Consider the following 14,078-nt stretch of genomic DNA (forward strand, 5'->3'; position numbering starts at 1 on the left):
AAGACATACCAGAGACCAAGAAGATCACTGTATAACAACACAAAGACCAGTCCAGCAAGAAAAATGTGGCAATCCAAAATGTACATGCCCCAAACAAATGGGTGAAAAACAAGTGAAGCAAAAATGAACTGAACTAAAAAGTAGACAAATCCAGAATTATATCTGGAGACTTCAGTAACTCAGTAACTGATAGAACAACCAGAAATTCAGCAAAGATACAGAAAAATTCAACACCACCATCAACCAACAGGACTTTATCAACATTTATAGAACACTCTACCCAACAAAAGCAGAATACATATTTTTTAATTCTCCCAACATAGGCCATATCCTGGACTATAAAACCAGTCTCAACCAGTTAAAAAGAACTGAAATCAAACTAGAAATCAATAATAGCAGGAAAAGAAGAAAATCTCCAAATACTTGGAAACTGACTTATGACTTAATTAAGTCTCAAGGAAAAAAAATTTCTAATACATCAAACTAAATAAAAATGAAAATGCAACATATTAAAATTTGTGGCAGGATGCTTGGGGCTGGTGCACTGGGATGACCCAGAGAGATGGTATGGGGAGGGAGGTTCAGGATTAGGAACTCATGTACACCCATGGTGGATTCATGTTGATGTATGGCAAAACCAATACAGTATTGTAAAGTAAAATAAAGTAAAATTAAAAAAAATTTTGTGGTACACAGCTAAAGCAGTACTGAGGGGAAATTATAGCTCTAAATGCATACATTAGAAAAGAAAGGTCTAAAATCAGTCATCTAAACTCTCACCACAAGAACCTAGAAAAAGATCAAACTAAACCCATAACAAGAATGAACAAGGAAATAAAAAAAGATAAGGAAACAGAAGAGAAATCAATGAAACTTATAAAAGAAAGACAATAGAGAATATTAATTAAACAAAGAGCTGGTTCTTTGAGAGGAAAAAAAATCAATAAAATTGACAAACCCCTAGGAAGAGTGACAAGAAAAAGACAAAATTACGAACATAGGAATGAAACATGGCATATCTCTAAAAACCCCGCAAATACTAAAAAGGTAAGGGGATACTATGAACTCTATACAATTAAAATTGAGAACTTGGACAAAACAGATTAAATCTTTGGGAAAAAAATTACAAACAACCCAATATGAAATATATCATTTGAACAAATCTATAACAAGGAGAAAAGGAAAGATATACCCATCTGAATGCACAGTTCCAAAGAATAGCAAGGAGAGATAAGAAAGCCTTCTTCAATGATCAGTGCAAAGAAACAGAGGAAAACAATAGAATGGGAAAGACTAGAGATCTCTTCAAGAAAATTAGAGATACCAAGCAAACATTTCATGCAAAGATAGGCTCAATAAAGGACAGAAATGGTATGGACCTAACGGAAGCAGAAGATAAAAGAAGAGGTGGCAAGAATACACAGAAGAACTATACAAAAAAGATCTTCACGACCCAGATAATCACAATAGTGTGATCACTCACCCAGAGCCAGATATCCTGGAATGTGAAGTCCAAGTGGGCCTTAGGAAGCATCACTAAGAACAAAGCTAGTGGGGGTGATGGAATTCCAGTTGAGCTATTTCAAATCCTAAAAGATGATGCTGTGAAAGTGTTGCACCCAATATGCTAGCAAATTTGGAAAACTCAGCAGTGGCCACAGGACTGGAAAAGGTCAGTTTTCGTTCCAATCACAAAGAAGGACAATGCCAAAGAATGCTCAACCTACTGCACAATTGCACTCATCTCACATGCTAGTAAAGTAATGCTTAAAATTCTCCAAGCCAGGCTTCAACAATATGTGAACCATAAACTTCCAGATGTTCAAGCTGGTTTTAGAAAAGGCAGAGGGACCAGAGATCAAATTGCCAACATCCGCTGGATCACTGAAAAGGCAAGAGAGTTCCAGAAAAACATCTATTTCTGCTTTATTGACTATGCCAAAAACTTTGACTGTGTGGATCACAAGAAACTGTGGAAAATTCTGAAAGAGATGGGAATATCAGACCACCTGACCTGCCTGTTGAGAAATCTGTATGCAGGTCAGGAAGCAATACTTAGAACTGGACACAAACAACAGACTGGATCCAAATAGGAAAAGGAGTACATCAAGGCTGTATATTATCACCGTGTTTATTTAACTTATATGCAGAGTACATCATGAGAAACGCTGGACTGGATGAAACACAAGCTGGAATCCAGATTGCTGGGAGAAATATCAATAACCTCAGATATGCAGATGACACCACCCTTATGGCTGAAAGTGAAGAAAAGAGCCTCTTGATGAAAGTGAAAGAGGAGAGTGAAAAAGTTGGCTTAAAGCTCAAAATTCAGAAAACGAAGATCATGGCATCCGGTCCCATCACTTCATAGCAAATAGATGGTGAAACAATGGAATCAGTGACAGACTTTATTTTGGGGGGCTCCAAAATCACTGCAGATGGTGACTGCAGCCATGAAATTAAAAGATGTTTACTCCTTGGAAGAAAAGTTATGACCAACCTAGACAGCATATTAAAAAGTAGAGACATTACTTTCCCAATAAAGGTCCATCTAGTCAAGGCTATGGTTTTTCCAGTAGTCATGTATGGATGTGAGAGTTGGACTATAAAGAAAGCTGAGCACCAAAGAATTGATGCTTTTCAACTGTGGTGTTGGAGAAGACTCTTGAGAGTCCCTTGGACTGCAAGGAGATCCAACCAGTCCATCCTAAAGGCATCAGTCCTGAATGTGCATTGGAAGGACTGATGTTGAGGCTGAAACCCCAATACTTTGGCCACCTGATGCGAAGAGCTGACTCATTTGAAAAGACCCTGATGCTGGGAATGATTGAAGGCAGGAGGAGAAGGGGATGACAGAGGATGAGATGGTTAGATGGCATCACCGACCCAATGGACATGAGTTTGAGTAAACTCCAGGTGATGGACAAGGAGGCCTGCAGTCTATGGGGTTGCAAAGAGTCGGACATGACTGAGGGGCTGAACTGAACTGAACTGATAACAATAGAGGTCTGACAGAATGTGGTCCACTGGAGAAGGGAATGGCAAGCCACTTCAGTATTCTTGCCTTGAGAACCCCATGAACAGTATGAAAAGGCAAAATGATAGGATACCAAAAGAGGAACTCCTCAGGTCATTAGGTGCCCAATGTGCTACTGGAGATCAGTGGAGAAATAACTCCAGAAAGAATGAAGGGATGGAGCCAAAGCAAAAACAATACCCAGTTGTGGATGTGACTGGTGATAGAAGCAAGATCCAATGCTGTAAGAGCAATATTGCATAGGAACCTGGAATGTCAGGTCCATGAATCAAGGCAAATTGGAAATGGTCAAACAAGAGATGGCAAGGGTGAACGTCGACATTCTAGGAATCAGAGAACTAAAATGGACTGGAATGGATGAATTTAACTCAGATGACCATTATATCTACTACTGCAGGCAGGAATCCCTCAGAAGAAATGGCGTAGCCATCATGGTCAACAAAAGAGTCCGAAATGCAGTACTTGGATGCAATCTCAAAAATGACAGAATGATCTCTGTTCGTCTCCAAAGCAAACCGTTCAATATCACAGTTATCCAAGTCTATGCCCCAACCAGTAACGCTGAAGAAGCTGTAGTTCAACGGTTTTATGAAGACCTACAAGACCTTTTAGAACTAACAGCCCCCAAAAAATGTCCTTTCATTATAGGGGACTGGAATGCAAAAGTAGGAAGTCAAGAAACACCTGGAGTAACAGGCAAATTTGGCCTTGGAATGCGGAATGAAGCAGGGCAAAGACTAATAGAGTTTTGCCAAGAAAATGCACTGGTCATAGCAAACACCCTCTTCCAACAACACAAGAGAAGACTGTACACATGGACATCACCAGATGGCCAACACCGAAATCAGATTGACTATATTCCATGCAGCCAAGATGGAGAAGCTCTGTACAGTCAACAAGAACAAGACCAGGGGCTGACTGTGGCTCAGATCATGAACTCCTTATTGCCAAATTCAGACTGAAATTGAAGAAAGTAGGGAAAACTGCTAGACCATTCAGGTATGACTTAAATCAAACCCCTTATGATTATACAGTGGAAGTGAGAAATAGATTTAAGGGCCTAGATCTGATAGATAGAGTGCCTGATGAACTATGGAATGAGGTTCGTGACATTGTACAGGAGACAGGGATCAAGACCATCCCCATGGAAAAGAAATGCAAAAAAGCAAAATGGCTGTCTGGGGAAGCCTTGCAAATAGCTGTGAAAAGAAGAGAGGCGAAAAGCAAAGGAGAAAAGGAAAGATATAAGCATCTGAATGCAGAGTTCCAAAGAATAGCAAGGAGAGATAAGAAAGCCTTCCTCAGAGATCAATGTAAAGAAATAGAGGAAAAGAACAGAATGGGAAAGACTAGAGATCTCTTCAAGAAAATTAGAGATACCAAGGGAACATTTCATGCAAAGATGGGCTCGATAAAGGACAGAAATGGTATGGACCTAACAGAAGCAGAAGATATTAAGAAGAGGTGGCAAGAATACATGGAAGAACTGTACAAAAAAGATCTTCACGACCCAGATAATCATGATGATGTGGTCACTAATCTAGAGCCAGACATCTTGGAAAGTGAAGTCGAGTGGGCCTTAGAAAGCATCACTATGAACAAAGCTAGTGGAGGTGATGGAATTCCAGTTGAGCTGTTTCAAATCCTGAAAGACGATGCTGTGAAAGTGCTGCACTCAATATGCCAGCAAATTTGGAAAACTCAGCAGTGGCCACAGGACTGGAAAAGGTCAGTTTTCTTTTTTTTTTTTCCATCATTAATCATTATTGCATCTTTTTTTTTTGTATTAACTTTATTTTTTTTTAATTTTTATTTTTACTTTATTTTACTTTACAATACTGTATTGGTTTTGCCATACATTGACATGAATCCACCACGGGTGTACATGCGATCCCAAACATGAACCGCCCTCCCACCTCCCTCCCCATAACATCTCTCTGGGTCATCACCATGCACCAGCCCCAAGCATGCTGTATCCTGCGTCTGACATACACTGGCGATTCGATTCTTACATGATAGTATACATGTTACAATGCCATTCTCCCAAATCATCCCACCCTCTCCCTGTCCCTCTCCCTCTAAGTCCAAAAGTCTGTTATACACATCTGTGTCTTTTTTGCTGTCTTGCATACAGGGTCGTCCTTGCCATCTTTCTAAATTCCATATATATGTGTTAGTATACTGTATTGGTGTTTTTCTTTCTGGCTTACTTCACTCTGTATAATTGGCTCCAGTTTCATCCATCTCATTAGAACTGATTCAAATGTATTCTTTTTAACAGCTGAGTAATACTCCATTGTGTATATGTACCACAGCTTTCTTATCCATTCATCTGCTGATGGACATCTAGGTTGTTTCCATGTCCTGGCTATTATAAACAGTGCTGCAATGAACATTGGGGTACATGTGTCTCTTTCAATTCTGGTTTCCTCGGTGTGTATGCCCAGCAGTGGGATTGCTGGGTCATAAGGTAGTTCTATTTGCAATTTTTTAAGGAATCTCCACACTGTTCTCCAAAGTGGCTGTACTAGTTTGCATTCCCACCAACATTGTAGGAGAGTTCCCTTTTCTCCACACCCTCTCCAGCATTTATTGCTTGCAGATTTTTGGATCGCAGTCATTCTGACTGGTGTGAAGTGGTACCTCATTGTGGTTTTGATTTTCATTTCTCTAACAATGAGTGATGTTGAGCATCTTTTCATGTGTTTGTTAGCCATCCATATGTCTTCTTTGGAGAAATGTCTATTTAGTTCTTTGGCCTATTTTTTGATTGGGTCGTTTATTTTTCTGGAATTGAGCTGCATAAGTTGCTTGTATATTTTAGAGATTAGTTGTTTGTCAGTTGCTTCATTTGCTATTATTTTCTCCCATTCAGAAGGCTGTCTTTTCACCTTGCTTATATTTTCCTTTGTTGTGCAGAAGCTTTTAATTTTAATTAGATCCCATTTGTTTATTTTTGCTCTTATTTCCAGAATTCTGGGAGGTGGATCATAGAGGATCCTGCTCTGATTTATGTCAGAGAGTGTTTTGCCTATATTCTTTTCTAGGAGTTTTATAGTTTCTGGTCTTACATTTAGATCTTTAATCCATTTTGAGTTTATTTTTGTGTGCAGTGTTGGAAAGTGATCTAGTTTCATTCTTTAACAAGTGGTTGACCAGTTTTCCCAGCACCACTTGTTAAAGAGATTTTCTTTACTCCATTGTATATTCTTGCCTCCTTTGTCAAAGATAAGGTGTCCATATGTGTGTGGATTTATCTCCAGGCTTTCTATTTTGTTTCATTGATCTATATGTCTATCTTTGTGCCAGTACCATACTGTCTTGATGACTGTGGCTTTGTAGTAGAGCCTGAAGTCAGGCAAGTTGATTCCTCCAGTTCCATTCTTCTTTCTCAAGATTGCTTTGTCTATTCGAGGTTTTTTGTATTTCCATACAAATCTTGAAATGATTTGTTCTAGTTCTGTGAAAAATATGGCTGGTAGCTTGATAGGGATTGCATTGAATTTGTAAATTGCTTTGGGTAGTATACTCATTTTCACTATATTGATTCTTCCGATCCATGAACATGGTATATTTCTCCATCTATTAGTGTCCTCTTTGATTTCTTTCATCAGTGTTTTATAGTTTTCTATATATAGGTCTTTAGTTTCTTTGGGTAGATATATTCCTAAGTATTTTATTCTTTTCGTTGCAATGGTGAATGGAATTGTTTCCTTAATTTCTTTTTCTACTTTCTCATTATTAGTGTATGGGAATGCAAGGGATTTCTGTGTGTTGGTTTTATATCCTGCAACTTTACTATATTCATTGATTAGCTCTAGTAATTTTCTGGTGGAGTCTTTAGGGTTTTCTATGTAGAGGATCATGTCATCTGCAAACAGTGAAAGTTTTACTTCTTCTTTTCCAATTTGGATTCCTTTTATTTCTTTTTCTGCTCTGATTGCTGTGGCCAAAACTTCCAGAACTATGTTGAATAGTAGCGGTGAAAGTGGGCCCCCTTGTCTTGTTCCTGACTTTAGGGGAAATGCTTTCAATTTTTCACCCTTGAGGATAATGTTTGCTGTGGGTTTGTCATATATAGCTTTTATTATGTTGAGGTATGTTCCTTCTATTCCTGCTTTCTGGAGAGTTTTTATCATAAATGGATGTTGAATTTTGTCAAAGGCCTTCTCTGCATCTATTGAGATAATCATATGGCTTTAATTTTTCAATTTGTTAATGTGGTGAATTACACTGATTGATTTCCAGATATTGAAGAATCCTTGCATCCCTGGGATAAAGCCCACTTGGTCATGGTGTATGATCTTTTTAATGTGTTGTTGGATTCTGATTGCTAGAATTTTGTTGAGGATTTTTGCATCTATGTTCATCAGTGATATTGGCCTGTAGTTTTCTTTTTTTGTAGTATCTTTGTCAGGTTTTGGTATTAGGGTGATGGTGGCCTCATAGAATGAGTTTGGAAGTTTACCTTCCTCTGCAATTTTCTGGAAGAGTTTGAGTAGGATAGGTGTTAGCTCTTCTCAAAATTTTTGGTAGAATTCAGCTGTGAAGCCGTCTGGACCTGGGCTTTTGTTTGCTGGAAGATTTCTGATTACAGTTTCAATTTCCGTGCTTGTGATGGGTCTGTTAAGATTTTCTATTTCTTCCTGGTTCAGTTTTGGAAAATTGTACTTTTCTAAGAATTTGTCCATTTCTTCCACGTTGTCCATTTTATTGGCATATAACTGCTGATAGTAGTCTCTTATGATCCTTTATATTTCTGTGTTGTCTGTTGTGATCTCTCCATTTTCATTTCTAATTTTATTGATTTGATTTTTCTCTCTTTGCTTCTTGATGAGTCTGGCTAATGGTTTGTCAATTTTATTTATCCTTTCAAAGAACCAGCTTTTGGCTTTGTTGATTTTTGCTATGGTCTCTTTTGTTTCTTTTGCATTTATTTCTGCCCTAATTTTTAAGATTTCTTTCCTTCTACTAACTCTGGGGTTCTCCATTTCTTCCTTTTCTAGTTGCTTTAGGTGTAGAGTTAGGTTATTTATTTGACTTTTTTCTTGTTTCTTGAGGAATGCCTGTATTGCTATGAACTTTCCTCTTAGCACTGCTCTTATAGTGTCCCACAGGTTTTGGGTTGTTGTGTTTTCATTTTCATTTTCATTAGTTTCTATGCATATTTTGATTTCTTTTTTGATTTCTTCTGTGATTTGTTGGTTATTCAGAAGTGTGTTGTTCAGCCTCCATATGTTGGAATTTTTAATAGTTTTCCTCCTGTAATTGAGATCTAATCTTAATGCATTATGGTCAGAAAAGATGCTTGGAATGATTTCAATTTTTTTGATTTATCAAGTTTAGATTTGTGGCCCAGGATGTGACCTATCCTGGAGAATGTTCCATGAGCACTTGAGAAAAAGGTGAAATTCATTGTTTTGGGGTGAAATGTCCTATAGATATCAATTAGGTCTAACTGGTCTAATGTATCATTTAAAGTTTGCGTTTCTTTGTTGATTTTCTGTTTAGTTGATCTGTCCATAGGTGTGAGTGGGGTATTAAAGTCTCCCACTATTATTGTGTTATTGTTGATTTCCCCTTTCATACTTGTTAGCATTTGTCTTACATATTGCGGTGCTCCTATATTGGGTGCATATATATTTATAATTGTTATATCTTCTTCTTGGGTTGATCCTTTGATCATTATGTAGTGGCCTTCTTTGTCTCTTTTCACAGCCTTTGTTTTAAAGTCTATTTTATCGGATATGAGCATTGCCACTCCTGCTTTCTTTTGGTCTCTATTTGCATGGTATATCTTTTTCCAGCCCTTCACTTTCGGTCTGTATGTGTCGCTTGTTTTGAGGTGGGTCTCTTGTAAGCAACATATAGAGGGGTCTTGTTTTTGTATCCATTCGGCCAGTCTTTGCCTTTTGGTTGGGGCGTTCAACCCATTAACGTTTAAGGTAATTATTGATAAGTATGATCCTGTTACCATTTACTTTATTGTTTTGGGTTCGGGTTTATACACCCTTTCTGTGTTTCCTGTCTAGAGAATATCCTTTAGAATTTGTTGGAGAGCTGGTTTGGTGGTGCTGAATTCTCTCAGCTTTTGCTTGTCTGTAAAGCTTTTGATTTCTCCTTCGTATTTGAATGAGATCCTTGCTGGGTACAGTAATCTGGGCTGTAGGTTATTTTCTTTCATCACTTTAAGTATGTCTTGCCATTCCCTCCTGGCCTGAAGAGTTTCTATTGAAAGATCAGCTGTTATCCTTATGGGAATCCCCTTGTGTGTTATTTGTTGTTTTTCCCTTGCTGCTTTTAATGTTTGTTCTTTGTGTTTGATCTTTGTTAATTTGATCAATATGTGTCTTGGGGTGTTTCGCCTTGGGTTTATCCTATTTGGAACTCTCTGTGTTTCTTGGACTTGGGTGATTATTTCCTTCCCCATTTTAGGGAAGTTTTCAACTATTATCTCCTCAAGGATTTTCTCATGGTCTTTCTTTTTGTCTTCTTCTTCTGGGACTCCTATAATTCGAATGTTGGAGCGTTTCATATCGTCCTGGAGGTCTCTGAGATTGTCCTCATTTCTTTTAATTCGTTTTTCTTGTTTCCTCTCTGATTCATTTATTTCTACCATTCTATCTTCTATTTCACTAATCCTATCTTCTGCCTCCGTTATTCTGCTATTTGTTGCCTCCAGAGTGTTTCTGATCTCATTTATTGCATTATTCATTATATATTGACTCTTTTTTATTTCTTCTAGGTCCTTGTTAAACCTTTCTTGCATCTTCTCAATTCTTGTCTCTAGGCTATTTATCTGTGATTCCATTTTGATTTCAAGATTTTGGATCATTTTCACTATCAATATTCGGAATTCTTTCTCAGGTAGATTCCCTACCTCTTCCTCTTTTGTTTGGTTTGGTGGGCAACTCTCCTGTTCCTTTACCTGCTGAGTATTCCTCTTTCTCTTCATCTCGATTATAGTGCTGCGTTTGGGGTGGCCTTTTTATATTCTGGTAATTTGTGGAGTTCTCTTTATTATGGAGCTTCCTCACTGTGGGTGGGGTTGTATCAGTGGTTTGTCTAGGTTTCCTGGTTAGGGAGGCTTGTGTTGGAGATCTGGTGGGTGGAGCTGGGTTTCTTCTCTCTGGAGTGCAGTGGAGTGACCAGTAATGGGTTATGAGACGTCAAAGGTTTTGGAGTAACTTTGAGCTGCCTGTATATTGAAGCTCAGGGGAGCGTTCCTGTGTTGCTGGAGAATTTGCGTGGTATGTCTTGTTCTGGAACTTTTTGGTCCTTGGGTGGAGCTTGGTTTCAGTGTAGGTATGGAGGCATTTGATGAGCTCCTATTGCTTAATGTTCCCTGAATTCAGGAGTTCTCTGATGTTTTCAGGCTTTGGACTTAAGCCTCCTGCTTCTGGTTTTCAGTTTTATTTTTACAGTAGCCTCTAGACTTCTCCATCTATACAGCACCAATGATAAAACATCTAGGTTAAAGATGAAAGGTTTCTCCACATTGAGGGACACTCAGAGAGGTTCGCTGAGTTACAAGGAGAAGAGAAGAGGGAGGGGGTAGTTAGAGGTAACTGGAATGAGATGCGGTGAGATCAAAAGAGGAGAGAGCAAGCTAGCCAGTAGTCACTTCCTAATGTGCGCTCTATAGTCTGGACCGCTCAGAGGTATTTACGGAGTTATACGGGGAAGAGGAGAGGGAGGAAGTAGACAGAGGTGACCAGGAGGATAAGAGAGAGGAATGAGAAGGAGAGAGACAAATCCTGCCAGTAACCAGTTCCTTAGGTGTTCTCCACCATCTGGAACACACAGAGATTCACAGAGTTGGATAGAGAAGAGATGGGGAGAAAAGAGACAGAGGCCACCTGGTGGAGAAAAAGGAGAGTCCAAAGAAGGAGAGAGTGGTCAAGCCAATAATCTCGCTCTCAGGTAAAATTGGGTAGTGAAGTTTGGGTTTTTTAATGTACAAAATTGACAACAAAAACCAAAGAGCAAAGATTAAAAATCTAGAGTAGAGGTTGGATTTTCAAAAATACAATATTAAAGAAAAGAAGCAGAAGGAAAAAGGAAAAAAGAGAAAAAAAGAAAAGAAAAAAAAAGCCACAAGAATTATTAAAAAAAAAAAACAAAAAACACCAATAACCACCCAAAGACTATATATGGTGTTTGCCTTAAAAAAAAAAAAAAAAAGTCGTTTTTTTCTTTTTTGAATAGTAATAATAGGTTATAAAAATAAAAATTAGAGGAGAAATAGAAGACTTAACTATTGAAAACAAAAGTTAGAAAAAAAAAAAAAAAGGAATGATTTTAAAAATAGTAAAAATATATCTGGCCCTTCTCTGATGTTGTGGGCAGTGTGGGGTCACTTCCAAGGCAGTTCCCTCTGTTTAACTTCTTCTTTATGCTGGTTTTTTAGGCTCACTCGTTCAGTCGCGCTGTGGGGAGGGGGGATGCTGCAAACAAATAGCGCTGTCGTGTGCACAGTGTCTCAGCCCCGCTGGACCTGTCCCTTCTCGCGGCGTACAAACCGCTCCGGCTCTATGATGCTCAGCCGGGAACCGTCTGAGGCCGGCCCTAGGCTGCATGCACTTCCCCGGTCTAAGCCTCTCAGGTTCGGCGCTCAGGTAGCCCTCAGAGGCACAGATTCGGTTGGGACTGCGTTTTGTGCCCTTCCCTGGACCGAGTAGCTCAGGAGTTTGGCGAGCACGATCGCTGTGACTTGTCGCCTTTTCTGCCTCTGCTGCTCAGCTTTCTGGGTGGACCACTGGCGCTCCTTGTGAGGCAGATGGTGACTGTCCAGCACCCCCAGAAGTCTTAGCAAAGAAGCCTGCTTGCAGTTAGGTAAGTAAAGTCTCTCCGGGTCTGCAATTGCCCCTTTCCAGTCCTTACAGCTCTGGCTGCCTGTCCCCGGCGGGGGATGGTCTGCAGCCGGCTTTTTCCGTTCCGTCCTTTGTTCCGTGCTCGGTCCTGGCGGTGTCTTATGTTCGAGCTTTTTGCGTGGTAGCTATCCCACAGTCTGGTTTGCTAGCCCAAGTTAGATCGTTCTGGTTGCGCGTGGGGCGTTCCTGCCTGATTCTTGCAAAGCACTGCAGCCCGCGCCTCCCGCGCTTCCCTGCCCTGCCCCCACTTCCTAGTGGCAGATGCAGGCGTCTGTGCTGCTCTTCCGCTGGGGGAGTTACTGTTGGGCTTGTAATCTCTTGGTTTTAATTATTTATTTATTTTTCCTTCCTGTTATGTTGCCCTCTGTGTTTCCAAGGCTCGCCACAGACTCGGCAGGGAGAGTGTTTCCTGGTGTTTGGAAACCTCTCTTCTTAAAATTCCCTTCCCGGGATGGGCTTCCCTTCCCGGGACGGAGCTCCCTCCCCACCTCCTTTGTCTCCTTTTTCGTCTTTTATATTTTTTCCTACCTGTTTTTGAAGACAATGGTCTGCTTTTCTGGTTGCCTGATGTCCTCTGCCAGCCTACAGAAGTTGTTTTGTGGAGTTTGCTCAGCGTTGAAATGTTCTTTTGAGGAATTTGTGAGGGAGAAAGTGCTCTTCCCGTCCTATTCCTCCACCATCTTAGGACCGCCCCCCTCAAAGGTCAGTTTTCATTCCAATTCCAAAGAAAGGCGATGCCAAAGAATGCTCAAACTACCACACAATTGCACTCATCTCACATGCTAGTAAAGTCATGCTCAAAATTCTCCAAGCCAGGCTTCAGCAATACGTGAACCGTGAACTCCCTGACGTTCAAGCTGGTTTTAGAAAAGGCAGAGGGACTAGAGATCAAATTGCCAACATCCGCTGGATGATCGAAAAAGCAAGCGAGTTCCAGAAAAACATCTATTTCCGCTTTATTGACTATGCCAAAGCCTTTGACTGTGTGGATCACAAGAAACTGGAAAATTCTGAAAGAGATGGGAATACCAGACCACCTGACCTGCCTCTTGAGAAACCTGTATGCAGGTCAGGAAGCAACAGTTAGAACTGAACATGGAACAACAGACTGGTTCCAAATAGGAAAAGGAGTACGTCAAGGCTGTATATTGTCACCCTGCTTATTTAACTTCTATGCAGAGTACATCATGAGAAACGCTGGACTGGAAGAAACACAAGCTGGAATCCAGATTGCTGGGAGAAATATCAATAACCTCAGATATGCAGATGACACCACCCTTATGGCAGAAAGTGAAGAGGACCTAAGAAGCCTCTTGATGAAAGTGAAAGTGGAGAGTGAAAAAGTTGGCTTAAAGCTCAACATTCAGAAAACGAAGATCATGGCATCCAGTCCCATCACTTCATGGCAAATAGATGGGGAAACAGTGGAAATAGTGGCTGACTTTATTTTTGGGGGCTCCAAAATCACTGCAGATGGTGATTGCAGCCATGAAATTAAAAGATGCTTACTCCTTGGAAGAAAAGTTATGACCAACCTAGATAGTATATTCAAAAGCAGAGACATTACTTTGCCGACTAAGGTCCGTCTAGTCAAGGCTATGGTTTTTCCAGTGGTCGTGTATGGATGTGAGAGTTGGACTGTGAAGAAGGCTGAGTGCCGAAGAATTGATGCTTTTGAACTGTGGTGTTGGAGAAGACTCTAGAGAGTCCCTTGGACTGCAAGGAGATCCAACCAGTCCATTCTGAAGGAGATCAGCCCTGGGTGTTCTTTGGAAGGAATGATGCTAAAGCTGAAACTCCAGTACTTTGGCCACCTCATGAGAAGAGCTGACTCATTGGAAAAGACTCTGATGCTGGGAGGGATTGGGGGCAGGAGGAGAAGGGGACGACTGAGGATGAGATGTCTGGATGGCATCACGGACTCGATGGACATGAGTCTGAGGGAACTCTGGGAGATGGTGATGAACAGGGAGGCCTGGCCTGCTGCGATTCATGGGGTCGCAAAGAGTCGGACACGACTGAGCGACTGAACTGAACTGAAGTAATTTTAAAGTGTCCCCTTCTCCCCCACCACCAAAAGAGCAAAAACCTTTTGAGGCCCATATATTTTCTCTGGAGAATTCTACAAAATGTTTAAAGAAGAATTAACACCAATTCTATGTAATCAT

Source organism: Budorcas taxicolor, chromosome 3 (assembly GCF_023091745.1).
Source record: "Budorcas taxicolor isolate Tak-1 chromosome 3, Takin1.1, whole genome shotgun sequence".
Classification (NCBI taxonomy): domain Eukaryota; kingdom Metazoa; phylum Chordata; class Mammalia; order Artiodactyla; family Bovidae; genus Budorcas; species Budorcas taxicolor.